A 12960-nucleotide genomic window follows, 5' to 3' on the forward strand; every position below is an offset into this window, starting at 1 on the left:
AGTGTAATACGTAGCAATTATGGAAAATAGAAAACGATAAATCACGGAAAGTGTTAACCATTTCAGTGTGATACTATTAATTATGAGTTGCACGTAAGACGGAAAATACCGGCGAACTGCGCCGCTTTGGTTTTTCTCGTTGAAACCTTATGCACAATCTGCGCGTTCCTGTATCTATGCATCGATTGTAAATCATCGATTTGCTAATAATTTATGAGTAACGATCGCTCGATAAAGACCACGGAGCCACTTTTCTTCGTAAGCATGCCCGCTAGCAATATGTTTCGACGTGCGCACACTGTGCTCTTTTCAGTACATATCTCAATCAATAAAAAATTTTTTTTAACTTTGCAGTAACTACAAATATTTATTGTGGTTTATTTATGATTTATTATTGTTGTTGAAATTACGTAAATCGTTTCAGTTAGCAGAGTAGCTTTATATGAAATTTCTTATTAAAATAAATCGATATATGCTACATGCCGTTTAGGCATTATCTTTGTAGAAGAGAAATAAATATAAAGGTATATATAAATTTTCACTGGCTATTTTTTAGGTCAATTGTCTGCAGTTGGACTATCGCAAGATGATACTCCAAATGTAGGTTGAAGAACACGCATTGCTATTACATTGCTTCTGTCTCTCTCTCTCTCTCTCTCTCTCTCTCTCTCTCTCTCTCTCTCTCTCTCTCTCTCTTTCGTGAATGCAGACGAGCTGCAAGCGCAATTCGCGTTACCTAAGGATCTATATAAAAGCGGAGTACATCGCCGCGAGACTCGCGCAGACGAATACACGTGCATGTATTACTCTGCGAAGTTTAGTAGAACTTAAGATACGCGTGTACACAATGTACTGCGAGATTAAAAAAAAGCATGGGAAAGAAAAAATGAAAATATACAGTGTTCACAAGATGTAAAAACATACAAAAGATAATTAGGAAATAAGTAAGTGTGATCGAGAGGTAAAACAAATAAGAAGTTTTATGTCTTAAATCTTAATTATATTTGTTAAATCAGTAATTGAGAAATAAGATATTACATCACTAAAGCAGAGAGAGAATTTTTAAGTTTTAGAGAGTAAACATGTAAACTTATATAACATCTACATAAAGGAAATTTGTTTATTTTTTTTTTTATATTAATGAGATATTATATATGTAAAATCAAAATTATTTTATTTACTAATATATAAATGATAACGAAACAAAAAAAGTATTCAATATAAGTGTCATAAAAATCAATTTTATCGAAGATATTAATTATGCAATACCGTGTGTTTTTTCTCTTTTACTTTTAAATAGCAATATACATTGTAAAGACAGTAACACACAATTTGCCGAAAAAGTTCGTTCCGAGAAGTTAAAGTACTCAATTTATTATCTCAAATGTCATTCTCAATTAAGATTGGAGCGTTACGCCGAGCTTTCAAAATGATAAGACTCATACAATAAATATTACATCGCGCGTCTGTTTCATAGAGAATCTGACATTTCATCGTAATACTTTTTTCTCGATCAGACTCGTGAAGGAATCGATCCGTCATCGTCAGACGGAGCGAAGGCACAAGTAATGTTTCATACTCCCGATCATACGTCGAAAATAATAATTAGCTTCTCCGCGCGTTGCTGCGTAAAACGTCAGTGCGTGCGATACTTTTACGCGCGCATCCCCTCTTTGCCTTTCTTTCGCAGGATTCTCCCTCTCTCTCCCCCCCCTCCCTTCGCCCCTTTCTTTCACTCTGTTTCTTTCTTTCCTTCCCTCTCAACCACCGGCGTTTTTTTGGTCCAACGACGCCTGTGCCGCTCTACGAATCGCGAGATCCGCAGAGATCCGCGAGAGAAACGTGCGCGACGCCGCTGTGTTGCGTACGTGTGTGTTATCGGTGTGGATACGTGCGTATCCGTGTTGGCGCGCGTCCTCCTACATCGCTTGGCGAATGTGTGTATGTGTGCGCGTGTGTGTGAGCGTGTGTGTGTGCGTGCGCGCTGAGAGGGCGCACGCGCGCATCCGCGCGGCGGCTTTGTGTGGGAGAGCGCGCGCGTGCGTGTGTACGCGGCGATGCGCGCGTGAGCGTTTCACACCTGACTACAACGCGAGTCATATGAGCGACTATCGAAACATCGAAAGACGATCGCGAGGGCGCGGAAAAGCGCGAGCGACGCCGAAAATCCTGTCGGCGTACGCACGGATTTATCGCGCGGCGCTCACGGCACTCAGCCGCGCAGAATCGATTTATTTTGTCGGCACGGTCTGCGCGGCGAACACGGTAGGTTAGTTGACCGCGGGGCCGAGCGAGCGCTGAGCTGACAGTAGGCCGGCGACGTCACAGTGGGCCGGTTCGAGCCTTCCTTCGTTCGATTCAGGCAGGCTCCTCTATTCGTTTTACATGTAGCAAGGTAAATATTTAAACCGCGGTGTTTTACAATTTCACGAAAGAACGTGGCCCAGTGCGCGGATTATTATTTTTATCGTCGTTATCGTCGTCGTCATCATCATCATCATCATCATCATCATCATTATTAATCGTCGTCGTCATCGTCATCGTCGTGCGTCGTCACCGGGGGCAGACGACAACCGTTTTAATATTCCGACGGTTTTTGTGACGCGTGCGCGATTTCATCGTGACACAAACGTCAAATTGGACCAACAGAGAGAGAGAGAGAGAGAGAGAGAGAGAGAGAGAGAGAGAGAAAGAGAAAAAAAGATATTATATATATATATATATGTATATTCACTCTGCGAAGAGGGTGGGATCAACATTTTCATCTATCGCCGTCGTACGTCATCCGTCGACGTTGTTACATTTGCCATGTTCGTTAACCATCGTTGCCATTAACGTTCCGTCGCACTCGACCGCTATCACTGCTACCTGTCACGAGGCTTGACGAGTTCGTGGAAAAGATAGACAAACGGAGAGAAAGAGGAACGAAAATAAAAGGTCGAATCATGAGTGAGAGAGAGAGAGAGAGAGAGAGAGAGAGCAATCGACACCGAGCTAAGGGATCACATAGGGAGTACGGATGAAAAATAGTGGCCTCGCGTCACGCGAAAACCACGCGCTAAGTTTCGCGTTATTTATTCTCTTAAACTTTTAAGAGTGAATCTCACCCTGAAGGAGTATACAAGATCTCGCTGTTGAAAAATTGAAAATCGAGCCACTTCTTTTCCAAGACTGGCCCAATTTTTCATTCTTCACAGTGGAAATCTACTTTCGAAAAATTCGGAGAAGTACGCGCGCGTTTTTCGGATCGGACGACGTTTCGATCCTGTGATTCGTGCTCGTATGTTTATTTCGTTCGATCAGTTTATCCGTTGTTCTGCCCTTCAGCGAAGCTGTCACGACACGCGTGAAGTGGCGAAGGACTCTCTCTCTGTCTCTGTCTCTCTCTCTCTCTCTCTCTCTCTCTCTCTCTCTCTCTCTCTCTCTCTCTCTCTCTCTGTGTCTCTCTCGGCGTCTCTGCGGAGCGCGCGTCGCCGCACCGTTCGAACTACAGTGGAGACACGTGAAAACACGCGCTCTGACAGCTTGCGCTACGGCTACGGCGCGTGCACGTCACGTTCGCGGTCCGCGCGCGCGTTTCTGACAGCTGCGATTATAAATCGGCGCGGCGACCTTGCGCGGCCCCGAAAAGTCTTGGCAGCCGCTTTCGAATCTCGCGGTCGGTCCTATGCATTCGTTAAGCCGTGACGTGCACGCGCGTTCGAAATAGTTTGGTTTCCTCTACGCAATAACGAAGGAAAAGCCTGGCTCGAAGTCGAGGGAGAGAGGGAGAGGGAGAGAATGGAAAAAGCGATATCAAAGACGTACGCTTTTGGCACGGTGGTCCTCGCGACGTGCCGCGACACACGTGACAGTGAAACAGTGCAACGCGTATCGCGCGAACGGCGAACGACGCCGCGAGGAAATAGCGAGGAAGACGCGAAAAAACGCCGAGGATGCGGAGCGACTCGCGTCGTTTCGCTCGCGGCTTCTGTCGCCTGTCGTCGCGCTGCCTCTCGAATGTCGACTCGAGTCGTCGACACTCCGTGTCTTGAGACAGAATCGCAGAGAGGGAGTGAGGTCGAGAGAAGGAAATCAGCTGCGTTTATTAGCGCTCAGCTGTGATAAGTCCGGGCGCGAGTTTGCGATGAAAAGAGAAGGAAGGAGGAAGCCAATGAATCTTAGGGAGAACTCTCACGAGAAAGGTGCGACAAATTGCGCGCGCGCGCGCGCGTGAATACGTACGCGTGTTGTCAAGAATTTGGGGACTCGCAAGTTGCGGAGAGTGCGTGTCTCCGCGAGCCGCAAACACGGCCGGGACGAAAATACCTCACGTGCGTCGAGAAATTGATGAGACTGAGAGGGAGAGGGAGGGAAAACTTGATGCGCTATAGGGGGAGGTAAGAGGCAGATTCGTTTTTGGAGCACGATGAGGGGAGTCGTGAAGACGATCGGTGAGGAGCGTTATCGCGTGAGCGAGTAAAAGTAAAGTCCTGAGATAATTTAGACCGATCGAACGGCCCCGCTACGACGAGAGTGGCGTTTAACTGTTCGAGCATCGGTGTATATTCTCTCGCGGATTTCACTTTGGCAGCGGCAGAAACGGCAGTCATAGTGACGTAGTTCTGAGGTGGACTCATACTGATGAATTCGTGATAAAATTCGTCGGAGACAACCACTTGAATAACATTATGCAAAAATGAATTAATCCGTGATATATCTGTCTTCTCTTTCTTTTTTTTTTTCCTTTCTTCTTTTTCATCGTAGTTGAATGTTCCTTATATAAGTACTTTTATTAAAACATTTATGGCCGTATTCACAGCTTATTTTCATTGACAAATTGGCGCATTTAGCACATGGTTTACATTACGTATATCGTAGAATCTCAGCAATAAATATGAGCATTTGTCGATAAAAATGAGCTGTGAATATAAAGATGTTTCTAGTTACTATCGTGAAAAAAAGATTACATTATTGTTTCGTCAATTTACGAAAAATTTGCAAAAAATTTTCATCGCTGAATGTTTTTCATGAACATTTAATCTAGAAATTTCTTGTTAATATCGTCACGCATTAAAAAAAAATGACATTGTTATGAAGTTAGTCTACAAAAATGGGGAAAAAAAATGAATTGTACACGGATGGGTCGCTCGGTAACGTGAAATTTTTAATTATAAATCGATTGAAGAACATTATTCTTACGGTAGAGGAAGGGTTAACTCATTTTTGTATGGCATATTTAAAGAAAAGAAAAAGTGAGAATAGAATTTCGAATAGATATTAGATAGATACAGAAGTAATTCTTTTGTAGCGAACATTTTTTTCTTTATGCTTTTTATAGATCCATTTCATATGACGTGTGTCGTATGCGTATAGACTTTCTGTTTGGTATTCGAGTTTCTTGACTGACAATGATCCAATAATAGATTCTCTAGGCACAGCGCGCACTTTGGCGTGAAATTTTCTTTCATACCAGTAACCGCTTGCCCTTGGTGGCTTTCTCACTCTGCTCTATTACCTTAATTATTCAAATTCGCGGCAAAAGGGCTTGAAACAAACGTTGTCCCCATCGTATACGTTGACGTAAAGTGCAAGTGGTAGTGGTGGCACGCGCTCTGTGATCAAATCCCGACTGGCTTCAGTGTACTTCATCGTTCGAAGCTTTGATTAGAATCAGTTTCAAACTAATTCAATTAGCTTTGACATTTCGAACGGATTCGTTAGGATGATTTTCTACGGCGAACGTCCGTCTATTATATTCCTAGAATGCACATTATGACACGTGATTAAAGCAGGTAAAGGTAAATTATAATCTGAACAATTACTTATCGAAAGTAAATTTTCGATCATTGAACCTGCAATCGATCTGTTACTGTGATAATTAATGTGATTACATGAAAAATTACAAACTGAAATTATCAGAACGATCGTTCGTTTAAATCGAAGCTTTCTCTACTGTACTCTTCTTCAATTATAAAGAATATCATTATATTTAATTATAAAGAAAACATTTTTCAAAATGGCTATGATCTGCCTATATTTTGTCTGAAAAAACTTTCGTTCTCATCTTTTATTAAATCAGGGCTTCAATCCGAAAAATTTGTTCGCGCAAAGTAAGCCTGAAAATATCACAGGTTTCATTAGAGTGCAACGCCTCGCGAGATCATTCCCCACTTCTCTTATTCTTACATTTCATAATACCGCGATACCTAACGCCTGTACGACGACGATATAATAGCGTTTCCGCGATCGACTCGCCTTGACAGAGACAGACCGTGTGACGTATCGCTCGTGTCTCGACGTCGAGAATACCGAAGACGACGCTCCGTCCTCGTTCCTCGATTCGGCCCTCGCGCCGCGCAGTCTGTCTTCGTCAGAGAACTGCATTCGATGTTCCGAGTCCGCGTGTTGTCACGTTGCATTTCGACGTCAGAGACGTCGGATTTCGCAGGCAGCTTCAATAACGAATCCTTGCGATATCGCGCGACGGAATACGGTAAATGCTTAAAGCCTCACGCTCACTGCGAATATGGATTATTGTACATAATTCTCATCTCAGACTTGCATTATCGTTCGCTATTCTTCACTGCTGTTCGCCAAAATTAACGTGAAACTTTGACTGCAACGTTTGTTCCGTCTGACACGCGCTACTGTAAAAAATAAACGTATCTCGCGACTATTAATTACTACTCTGCAAGAGGAGAGGGGTTTTATATTTAAAATCTTACAGCTCTTCCCGTATGTGATTCATTATTTTATTGTACTTTTCGTTTCGAAATATAAACGCTGTAGCGGCTTCCTCCCGTTCTGTAAAAGTTCAAATTTATTAAAAAGGGGAAGGAATTACAAGTATAAATGTTATGTCGATTTTAATACATTCTAAAAGTAAAGTGAATTTTGCATAAACAATCATGTATTCTCATCGTGGGCGCGGTGTCTTTTGACAGGTACGGTCCTGCGATCTAAGCAGCGTAGACATTTAACGTTTCGCGAAGGTCGCGTGTTCCAGTCTCTCCCACTCTGTCTCTTTCTCTCACTTTGTCACAATACACACGTTCTCTCTGTCTATCCGCGTCTCGCCCCCATCTTTTTTCTACTTCGCTCTCCGTCTGCCTCCCGCGCGGCATGTACGCACACGTACGCGTACGTACGTACGTACCTTCCGACATTTAACGATCGTTACGCGTTCAATTGTTCACCGTCGCCGTCACCGCCGGAAAGGCCGTGCACGACTTTCCGACGCGAGCCAAAGCCACTCGTTCCACGCAGCGATATTTTCCGCGGCGCGTTATCGGCGTACGTGACATTGAGGATCGCCCGAGAGAGAGAGAGAGAGAGAGAGAGAGAGAGAGAGAGAGAGAGAGAGAATTGCAACGTAACGCAACGCGGTGTTAGCCGCCACCGTTATCGTAGATACCGCGACGTCGCGATGCGCCGCGCCGCGCCGCGGCGTCGATCAGCTGGCGTCGCTCCGTCTCTCTTCCTCCGCACGACGCCGGCAGCGTGCACCTCTCCCTCTCCCCTGCCCCCCCCCCTTCCACTCTCCTCTCTGTATTCCATCGTACGCGTACATACAGCCGAATGCTAATGGGGCGTGCAGACGCGCGTTAGACATTTGTTTGACGCGTGGATTGTGTGGTAGGATGTCTGGAAAACCCGTCGAAAGACCTGCACACCTGAGTAGCGGATGAATGTAAGTTGAAAAATTCATGTGTGTATTCCGGGAATAAATCTGCAAAAAAAAAAAAAAATTGTAACGGCGAATTTCTTATTTCTTGAATTAAATAAAGGATGGACTTGTGGTAAATTGGATAAGTTCAGTCAAATTTGAATTAGTACAGTCGAAATAACATACAGTACGTACACTATCACTCATGGAAGAAACATCCACATAAGTTTTATCGAACGGTTATGTAAAAAATTAGAGCATTATAAAGAAACAATTGTGTCGTTCTTTTATATATTTTACTTATGCACATATATAAACACCAATTGCAAAAGCTTTATAAATTATTTTTAATTTTATATGCCAATATGAATTGTCTTTCTCTTGTAGAACATTGACAGTGTAATCGATAAACTTCAAAAATTCGCCCTTGACATACATATAAAATTAAAAATAATTTATAAAGCTTTTACCAGCCTATCCACATATGGGAATAGTTTTATAAATTATTTTTAATGTTATATGTCAAACGCGAATTTTTGAAATTTATTGATTATAATATCTATGCTCTACGAAATAAAGACGATACATTTTGGTATGTAAAAAATTTGTAAAGCTTTTGCAGTTGTCAATACACAAGTATTCTAAAATAATAATTGTTTTGTAATGTTCTAATTTTTCACCATTCGATGAAATTTATGGAAGTGTTCGAACTTTCATATGCGGCAGTGTATATATAACTTATTTATGATATGACTCTCAAGCAGTTTTGTCTTAAAAATACAAATTATTTATCTTAGTACACCATTATCAGATAATCCAGCAGCGTTGTATAATAGACGCAATAACAGTTAATAATAATAATAATCGTATTTATATAGAAGTTGTGAGGTGCAATTTGTTTCATCTTTTGAGAAACTTATTGTTTTTTGAATTTACTTTATTGCTTCTCAGATAACGAAATATTTTAGTGATACATTCTTCGGAAATTTAAAATTGATAATTTTTAATCTTTGTGTACTTTTTTTTACAAATGTTGCAAATATGCGCAATATGCGCAAATACATACTGTTAAAATATTTTCAGAGTATACATTTTTTTTTATTTTTTACTTTGTTTTCAAATATAAAACTGACCCATTTAGCATGCCGGTGATGGATAATCAAAAACATGACACAAAAAGATAACCAAAAAACATAATTTTTATTGATCAATTTTTTAGTAATTAGAAATGATTATAAAAATTACTTCCATATCTGATTTTATTCATTTTGACTCAACTATATTCACTTTTATTATTTTTCTCCTTTTTTAAATACATTTATGTATATATATTATACATATATTGTACTTCTCATTGTTTTAATTTTTATATTTGTTTTCGTGTAATGCAATATTACTTTTTATCACACTTTTTTTCCGCACATTTGCATCGTTTATATATTTTTTGAAAGAGAATTATAATAGTTATTACCATTGAAATGCTCCAATTTAAATAATATCACTTTCTATTTTCTCTTTTATTTTCTTTCTTTTCCGATCCCGTCGCGAGCTACGCGAAATTAAAGAAATGCCAAACTCACGCATTCATAGCAGTATAAAAACAGCTGTGGCGAAAGAGAGAGAGACCGCAGTATTTTGTACATTTTCTGCACTGATTAACGCATCCTCGCGCAGCGAGGTCGTTAACACTGATAAATCAAAAGAAAGCGACTCGTTCAAGACTCCTGCTTCATCGAAGCACTGATCGAATTATTTTTACAATGTCACGGTAAAATAGGTACGCACGAAAGATGCGTTTCCCGAGAAACAATCCTGCGAGCGTTAATAATTAAACTCGATCAATACCTCGCGATCGTTAAAAAAATTGAGATAAAATAATATCACAATTATTTTAAGATAAATATCATATGCATGTTGTTTTTCCAACAATAAACTTCAATTTTCAGTTCTCTTAATTCCTATGTATATTTGAAATTTTTTTATTTTTACTAATTTAGTATCAACATTATCTCTTTGATTGTACTATTCTCTTTGATTATCAGCAATATTCATCACATCACTGCATTGCGACGCAGCGTTGGCTTTTAGGGGAGAAAATGATTAATATCAATACTGAACAGTATCGATATCTGGTTACGTTTAAGCATACGGTAGTCAGTGTTTGTAATCTCATTTTCACACACTCGAGAGGAAAACTACATGCGGCAAAACATGTGCGTGCATTTCCACGTACTATGTATGTATGTCGACACGGGTTATCGATTCATAATCATAATCGCGACAGATAAGAGCTACCGCGAGAGAGCTTACTCGTTCGAGGTGTTATGTTATCATGTTACGGTAGACCTTTGTTTGCCAACGTCTTCGCGAACTGAAGAAAAATTAATATTTTCTTTGCTTGAGAGATTCAAAGTAAGAAGACTGGATTTATATATTTCGCCTTGTAATTTTTGTATTTAAATTTTTATCTAATCTTCATATTTAATATTAAAAATTTTGGAATATATGCATATACAATATGTAAAGTGTATTTGTTTCATAAAAATTCCAAATGTATATTCTCAAAAGTTATATAAATATTAAATATGAAAATTATATATAAAAATCACATAAAAATTTGAATACAAAAAGGTTAAAAGATTAAAACGTTACAAATTATGGACTTTGTCTTTTCGCTCCGAATCTTTTGCGAACGAAATGTGTTAATAAAAGAAACGCTAATACTTTATACATGCACGTATATGTATGTATATATGCATGAAAAAAGATTGCTTATTTAAAATTCTTTCTTCAAAACACGATTATTGTTACCAAGCAGATCTATCTGCAGAGAATTAAAATGGATTTTGCAGATGTTAAAAATCACTTTTGCTTTGAATCGCTCATTTATTTACATGTATAACAAAAAGTAAATGGTTATACGGATGATAAACTCGCCAGTGCCCTGTACGCCAGGACAAAACTCCGCGTTCCTATATGTATCACAAAAAATAAAAATTGCGTAACAGCTATCTATTCCGTTGTCATCGGGCCGGACGACTTAAATCGGTTTCCACTGGTTCACGATCTTTTGATTGGCGGCATTCTACAGAGTGATTTTCGATGGGCACCGCCGATGGGCGGTTTTGCCTACAATCCAACCGTGTATACATACGTGTACACCTATACGCGCGTATACACGTGTACATATCGTGATCATTTTTAAAACGTGACGGAGACAGACGGACGAGACTCTCGGGCGACGAGATAGAGACGTAATGATTGCAATATTCCACTAGTAATTGCTCCAGTCGGCCGCACCGTTGAAACATCATTCGCGCCCACGAGTCGTAGATTTGTTTTTCCCTCCCCCGTTTCTATCTCCGCGCGTGTCGCATATCGTCCGCCCGCGTCGCGCCGCCATGCCGTGCGCGACGCGACGCGTCGAAAAAAAAACACCCCCCACCCCCCGCCCAATCTCTATCCGATGGCGATTCCTACCCCGCACCGCCATCCTCCCGATCGCGAACCGCGTGCTGTTCTCGATGCCATTCATCGCGGTTCGAAATCGATACGTGCCATTAAATGCTGGCAATGCATTTAAAACGAACGATCGGGAGTCGAACGGGGGAATACGCACGCGATTAGATTCGCGAAACTGATCCTCGTTAATACCACGTTATAATCCGCAAATCAACTTCCGGCTCGCTATTAAACGCCAGAGATCGAAAATGGCGTGAGTCAAGTAGTGCTGAGAGACATCTGAGATATTTATGGGTCTCTCTGGTCTAAGCATCGGCGTTACTTAACTTTAACCGTATAACTTTAAGTAAATTCTATATACCGTAACCGGTGCAGAGCACACTAACGCGATGCAAAATATCGACACTTGCTTGTTGCGGCCTCGATATCGTGAGTATAACGACGCCGCTTCGCGTAACTTGCACGAAAGTACATACGGATGATTATTTAAATATCCACGCGTTCGCATTTCTTATGGCGTACTCTGAATATTCCAACGATAAATAAATATATGTCTTTTTAAATATTATATCCGCCGATATTTTTTTATTTATTTCTTCGCGATTCCAATGGCGGCACTTTGTCTCATCATAACGCTATCATTCTTTTTTACTTCGCAAGGAACCGATAAGAGCCGCGCCACCGCGCTATCGCCGAGCTCACGAGCGTGTCGCGCGCGCGCGCGCGCGTGAAAGGAAGCCCTCGGCAAAAAGCTCACCACGGGGTATTAGTCATTGGTAACCGACCGAAGCTTTTTCGCCGCACGTCATGCCGTGCCGTGCCGTGCCGTGCGATTCCCGCAGTCGTGACCGTCGCCTCGGCTGATTTATGGCGAGCCATCGTTATTTTCACCTAGGCTAGTCTAGCTAGACTAACCCGCGCCAAACGCTTCTTCTGGGACGTCCCTTTCCTCCGGTGCTCTTTCTTTCGCCTTTCAGCTTCTTTCTCCCGCGGATCTTTCGCACTCTCGCTTCTTCGTTCCTTTCATCATCTTTGGTTCCCTCTTTCTATCTACCCCCCCCCTCTCTCTCTCTCTCTCTCCCCCCCTCCCTCCATTTCTTGCTCCCTCTCTCCGATTGGACTTCCTACCTGTTCAGTTCACGTTTAAACGTGGGTGGGAGAGAGGCCGGTCGTTACCACCGGTTAACGATGGCTAGGTGCTACTACCAGACACCTCTTATCCCCCGTCGGAACCTCGTAACCGAGTGAAGTTGCGCGAAAAATACCTGACCGAACCGGAATGCCTCCGCGTCGCCGGAAGTCCGGCCGTTACGCGTCAATTTCGCCGAGTAATTGACTCGAACATCCAGATAATATTATTATCCTTGACCGATCCTACAGCTGCCGATCATTCGCTGCAACCTTAAATCTATTGACTCTTTCTGACAGATCGGCGAGTCTACAAATATCTTTGTCCATAAGTACTTACACAGATTCTTAACTCCCCCGCCGGCAACATAAATTGTAACTCTTTCGACTCTTCCTCGGATAATGGAAGTTTTCAAGAATCGGAACTAATTCTTTATTATTCCGGATTATGCAAAAATCTAAAAAAATTCTGGTATACTTTTGTTTAAGTCTTAACGAATTTTTATCATCACAGAAATCAGACATATTTTATATATTTAAATTTATTCATAATTAAAGTATCGATGGTATCCTTAAGAATCCCAGTTTTGTCGGCGAAGGGTAAAATATACGGATCTTGGCACTGTAGTTTTCTCGGATCTGTTGATCTTTAAATTCGCAGAGTCTCAGATTCATGGATTCGCAACTTTACAAGCAATAAATCTATATATATATATATATAT

At 41.3% G+C, this 12960-nt stretch overlaps 1 protein-coding gene across 2 annotated transcripts in view; it reads left to right on the top strand.

The window, feature by feature from the left end:
* Positions 1-2347: 2347 nt before the first annotated feature.
* The window catches only part of LOC108752862 (zinc finger protein 628-like), a 54903-nt gene continuing 44290 nt past the window's right edge, over positions 2348-12960 (top strand). For both annotated transcript variants that reach the window (XM_018494021.1, XM_018494022.1), the window contains exon 1: positions 2348-2395. The gene's annotated coding sequence lies outside the window, so the exon portion shown is untranslated. The remainder of the gene's footprint in view (positions 2396-12960) is intronic.

The sequence above is a fragment of the Trachymyrmex septentrionalis genome, unplaced genomic scaffold (assembly GCF_001594115.1).
Source record: "Trachymyrmex septentrionalis isolate Tsep2-gDNA-1 unplaced genomic scaffold, Tsep1.0 scaffold62, whole genome shotgun sequence".
NCBI lineage: Eukaryota > Metazoa > Arthropoda > Insecta > Hymenoptera > Formicidae > Trachymyrmex > Trachymyrmex septentrionalis.